Genomic DNA, 6,000 nt, shown 5'->3' on the forward strand with positions numbered 1-6,000 from the left:
AGTGTAGTGCGCTTTATCAATGTCATTCAGGCTTGACACAAGGTCTTCAGCTTGGCTCAGTTCTCTGCTGACCAGTTTCCTGTTGTAGATGTGAGTTGCTGATTGGGACCAGGGCCAAGTTCCACGGCAGTTTTTGTATTTTCTCTCACTAACTCTTTTTCCTGGGGCCCCCCGAGACAGTATTTCCCCCTCCCCGACAATGCTAAGACAGCGACTGAGCTGGACTCTCCCAGCTGTCTGGGGGCTTTCTCCCCACATCACTGAGAGTCAATTCTTGCGGTATACCTAATTGTGAGTAGGCAGAGTTTGTATAAAAATAGACAAGGGGGAAAGTGTCCTTCTTTGGGAGTTTAAATACAACCTTTTAAAGAGCTTTAAAATCAAGCTTTGGTTTTTGCTAGTATTAGCAGTGACCAAACCATTGAAGGTCCTGGGTGCAAATGACGCGTGGCTTCCAGTTCTGTGGCTCAAGACTGCTGGACACAGCCAAGAAGACTCGTGGTCAGGTCTTTCAGGTTGCCTCTGTCTTTATACGTCTGTGTCCAGCTGTGATTATTGAAGAACTTCAGCCTCTGTCACAGACCACAGGGTAAATGAAGCCCGCGTTTTGTAAGAGTGTGTGATTTTCACACAAGGGGGAATGTGGTAGTTCTCATCTCTCTCATAAGAGGCCGGCTGTCAGCCCTGGTAATAGAAGTATGAACAGAATAAGAATTCTTAAGTGAGCTGATTGTTCGTGTGTGTGACCGTTAGCCCTGACTTACACTTGATAGAGTTTCTGGCGATGGAAAATGCTTCTGAAGGCTGATGACGCCTACCCCTCAGAACTGGGCTGCGGCAGGCATCCCTGTCCTCCCACCAGGGGCAGGGGGATTGAGTGACGGGCCTGGAGTCAGGAGGTTGTTCAGTCATATCTGACTCTGTGACCTCTTTTGTGGTTATCTTGGCAAAGATACTCAAGTGGTTTGCCATTTCCTTCTCCAGCTTATTTTACAGAAGAGGAAACTGAGGCCAGCAGGGTGAAATGACTTCCTCAGGGTTGCACAGCTAGTATGTGCCTTGAACCCAGGGGTTCCTGACTCCAGGCTCCCCACTCATCTGCTGCACCGTCTAGCTGCCCAGAGTCAGGAAGACTTGAATTTGAATCTGGCCTTAGGCATGTACTAGCTGTGTAACTCAGATTCCTCAACTGTGAAAGGGGTACGATCCTCCCCGCAGGCGCTATGGTGAGGATCCAGTGAGATGATATTTGTGAAGCGCTCAGCATAGTGCCTGACATAGTAGGCATTTAATAAGTAGCTGTTTCCTTCTTTTTTGAACTTCATCTTCTTAGATTCAACCCAGTGCTCTAAAATCTTGATTCTGGCCTCCGTTATGTTAGCTATCCCTGCCCTGCACCCCCACCCCACCCCCAGCTGTTTGTCCTCTCCTCATTTGGTGGGCTTGTTAGCTGGGATTGGGCCTTTAGGTAACAGCACAGACTAAGCACAGGTCCATGGTGCATTCCACTGGAGACCTTCAGTGCTGACACTGAACCGTTAACCAGTCCTCTTTTGGCCCTCTGACCAGTTCTGAGTCTAGGCTTACCCAATCCATCTCTCTGAGAATAGCCCAAGATGCTTTATCAGATGCTTTGTTCAACTCTTATGTCCTTAGCTTACTCACCCTGCCCTCCCCCCAAAAATAATAGAACCCTGTGTAAATCAAAGAGTCCTAGGTCTAAAGCCAATGGGAGCTTCTGAGACCGTCTAGGAAACCTCTGGGGGAGCCTGGTCACGTGGCAGGGTTGTGTCCCCGGTGCTTAGCAGCATGGCTGGCAGACACTAGGCCCTCATGAATGTTTGCTGGCTGATGGCATCTTCGTTGTACCCCCCCCTCGTGCCCTAGTCAGGACCACCATCGTTGTACCCATGTGCACACACCCACACACCTGCACTGAATTCAGTCCGTACCGGGCCCACAGACTACCTGTCGGTTGGAGCACAGCACAGAGCACAGACCAGAGATCAGATGGCGTCACAGCGCCAACATTAAACCAAGGGAAGTTTGCCCGCGCAGGTGGGGACCGAGGCTTGTACATCAAAAAGCCTGGTTTCCCTTCACCTGTAGCTGCTCCGGCCTGGGGAGGGAGCGGGGATTTCCAGTCGTTACCAGAGGAAGAAAAGAAAAACCCAACCAGGGATGAAACCAGGGAGGAAAGGAGGGTTGTGTTTTCAGGGTTGGGTGTTGTTTTTCTTTAATAACATGTGAAGGTACAAGGGGCTCATCATTGCTCCCCACCCCCACCCACTCCTGCCTGGAGTATCTCCTCATGGGCAGCAGTGACATCAGGAGGGGACAAAGCCGGCCTCTAGCTCAAGAAACCCCTGCGTCCCCAGAAGAGACCCCTCGATCAGACAGAATGTGAGTTAATAACATTTTTTTATTATTACTAGAAACACTTTATAAATCTCTCATTTGATTTTTGTAACAAACGTGTAAGTGCTATTATTATCTTCATTTTACAGATGAGGAAACTGAGACAGGCAAAAGTTAAGTTGCTTTCCTAAGTGAAAGACTGAAAACAAAGATGACCAGCAGCTCTCAGAACCCACGATCCACAAGCTGCCTCCATCTCTTTCTCACATCTGCCTAAGAGAATCTTTTCCTTCAATCAAGGCTCAACTCAGCCTCCCCTGGTTCGTCCAGTTGTTAATGTTTTCTTTCTGTTGTGTGTGTGTATGTGTGTGTGTGATCCCAGGACTGTGCCATTCTTGTCAGTGTATGTGTATGTGTATATGTATGTACGCATAAATATGTATGTATGTGTGTGTGTATATATAATAGTGATTTTTACACTGTTTCCCAATAGCTTTGTAATTCCAGGGATATAATCTCACTTTATTCACAGAAGCACTAAAGAGGCTGGCGTGTCAACTCAAGTCTGCCCTTCATGGAACAACCCAGCAGCAGGCTCAAAAACGTTTTTGTTCATGAGAAGTTTGGAAGACATTTGCTCTGGAACAGACCAGAGAGGAAACAGGAAGACCAGAGCCAGGCAGCAGGCAATGACGTTCTTGTGGCGTCTCCCACCCATGGGTAGTTCCATAAAAACTCAGCCTCTCTTCTTGCTTCCACTGTACAGTTTCCTTTCCCATTGTCTTGGGGCGATGGAGGATGGCAAGGCTGGTTTTTCACAACAACAAAGGCTAAGACAGAAAAACAGGAAGCATCGTGGAGAAGGAAGCCGACTGCCAAGTGAGCGGACAGCTGTCCTCCACGTGGATTTTCAAATTGAAGCCTCAAAGATACCGGGCTCCAGGTCAGAAAAAACAAGATGGTGCCGATGCTTGTAGCTCAAAATACATATGTTGTCCCATGAAAATTCCCAGCGCATTGGTATTGGTCTGATGGAATCCCACTGATTGATCAAGTCTCCATCTCTAAGACTCTTGACTTTCCACCTTGAATTTAAAATGTTCATTTAGTAAGGGCCGGAGGAAGAGGAGATGATTCGAGGTGTCTGAGGCGTGTAGGAGCAGCTGCTTAGCCGTTCAGGAGAATGTACCTGATGTTGGACAGAACACCCAAGGCTTGTCGAAGCGGGTGACTAATACCCACTTCTGATGAATGGGAGAGGTGTAGGAAAAGGGCCCACGTCCTGATCAAAAACAATAATCGTAAAGTTAGAATCTGTGATCTGGGGGCCATTGAGTTCTACTTGCCATGTCTAACCCTAACCCTTCCTGTGTTTTTGTATCCCCAAATGCTTTTCCATTCATTCATTCATTCATTATCTTAGGCAAATCACCTTTTCTTTTTTTGGGGGGGTGGGGAGGTGGGTGGATCTCCATTTCTTTTCCAGTAAAATGATGGTGTTGGGCTAGATTGCGAAGGTCTTCTATCTCTGAATCTTCCATTCTCTGTGATGAAACCTTCCCTGACCACCCCCAGCTGGATTCGGGTGGGGACTGCATGTGCACAGACACATGCAGAATAGAAGCAGAGTGATATCTGGGGCGGAAGCACCCATAATTGTAGGGGGGACCTCAGGAAAGACATGAGGTAGCCCTGGAGCTAGGGAAAGATTCACAAATACATGATGGAGAGGGGATCCTAGCCCGGAAGAGAAGAAGAAGGGTGGGGGGGAAGAGTAGATTTTTCAGGTGGTTTTTGGCAAACACCAAGGAGCCCCTTGCCCCAAACCCATCTGCTTTCTCCTACTCTATTTCCCCTCCCCCCCACAACAAGTCAGTATGCTGGACTTTATTGTCAAAAAAGAATACCCAACATGGGACGGGGGGAGGGGATTTCTAGTTTCTGTAGGAAAAGTTCTGGGGGTTTTAATGAACTCATTATGAGTCAGCAGTATGATAGGCTCCCCCCAAACAACAGATATGACTTTAAACTATATCGGAAGGTCTCGTGCCCGGGACTAGGAAAGTCCTGGTCCTGCTGTCCTCTGCCTTGCGTGAACTTCTTTGGGAGTTTTGTGTTCGTTTGAAGAAAGGGAGGGCATTGATAAGCTGGAGAGTGACCAGGATGGTGAAAGACCTTGAGTCCGTATCATATGGGAATCCCTTGAAGGGACTAGAGATGTTTAGGTTGGAAAAGAGATTTGTTAGGGAGAAGAGGGTATGGGACAGACAGGATGGATGGACGCAAGAGCCCTGGGGTCTTTGGAAGAAGGAGTAGCCTGGCCTCCTGGACAGATGTGGGAACACTCAGCAGGTGTTACCGATGGGCAGGTTCAGGCTGTCCCAGATAGAATTCTCGTGCCTTTCCTCTGTTGAGTGTATCCAGGTTGTCCTGTGTATACGGCTTTGTACATCGTCATACACGTATTGTCTCCCCAGTTAGACGATGAGCACCTTAAGACCTGGGACTGTCCTTATTCTTTCTTTGTCTCCTCAGTGCCTGGCTTGAAATAAATGCTGGTTGACTAGCCAGTTTGAATAGGCTGCATGAGATATAATGGGCTCCCCCCTCCCTGACTGGATGTTTGTAAAAGGGATTCTTATACAGGTATTGCTTGGACCAGTCCCAACTCCTGTTTTATGTTCCCTTCATTCCAGGCATGGGGGAAAACAGCCTGTTGAAAAGCCACGAGGATAGGAATCTCCTATGTAGGCAACAGCAAGAAAGTTGGCTTGGGTAGTGATCTAGTCTTTGATAAACCCGATGACCCCAGCTTTTGGGACAAGAACTCATTATTTGACAAAAAACTGCTGGGAAAACTGGAAAACAGTATGGCAGAGACTAGGTGTAGACCAGCAACTTACACTGTGTACCAGGCTAAGGTCAAAATGAGTACATTTTGGTTTAGACATGAAGGGTGATCCCATCAGCAGATTGGGAGAGCCAGAAGTAGTTTACCTGTCAGATCTGTGGAGAAGGGGAGAATTTATTAACAGATACGAGATAGAGCATTATGAGATATAAACTGGATAGTTTGAATTCTATTAACTTGAAAGGTTTTGTCCAAACAAAACCAGTGCAGCCGAGATGAGAAAGAAAGCACAAAGCTGGGAAACAATTTTTATGGCAGGTTTCTCTGATAAAGGCCTCATTTCTTCAATATATATACATATATGGAACTGGGTCAAATTTATAAGAATATAAATCATTCCCCAGTTGATAAATGGTCAAAAGAAATGAATAAGCAGTTTTCAGATGAAGAAATCAAAGCCATCTATAGTCATGTGAAAAAAAAATGCTTTAAATAACTATTGATTAGAGAAATGCAAATTAAGACAACTCTGAGGTATCACCTCACACCTATCAGATTGGCTGATATGAGAGAAAAGGAAGATAACGAATGTTGGAGGGTCTGTGGGAAAATCGAGACACTAACGCATTGTCGGTGGAGTTGTGAACTGATCCAGCCATTCTGGAGAGCAATTTGGAATGCGCAAACTATGCATGCCCTTTGATCCAGCAGTACTACTACTAGGTTTGTATCCTAAAGAGACTTCAAAACAAAAATAAAAAAGGGAAAATATCCTATTTGTACAAAAATAT

The sequence above is a fragment of the Phascolarctos cinereus genome, unplaced genomic scaffold, assembly GCF_003287225.1.
Source record: "Phascolarctos cinereus isolate Bilbo 61053 unplaced genomic scaffold, phaCin_HiC Scaffold_726;HRSCAF=1367, whole genome shotgun sequence".
NCBI classification, from domain to species: Eukaryota; Metazoa; Chordata; class Mammalia; order Diprotodontia; family Phascolarctidae; genus Phascolarctos; species Phascolarctos cinereus.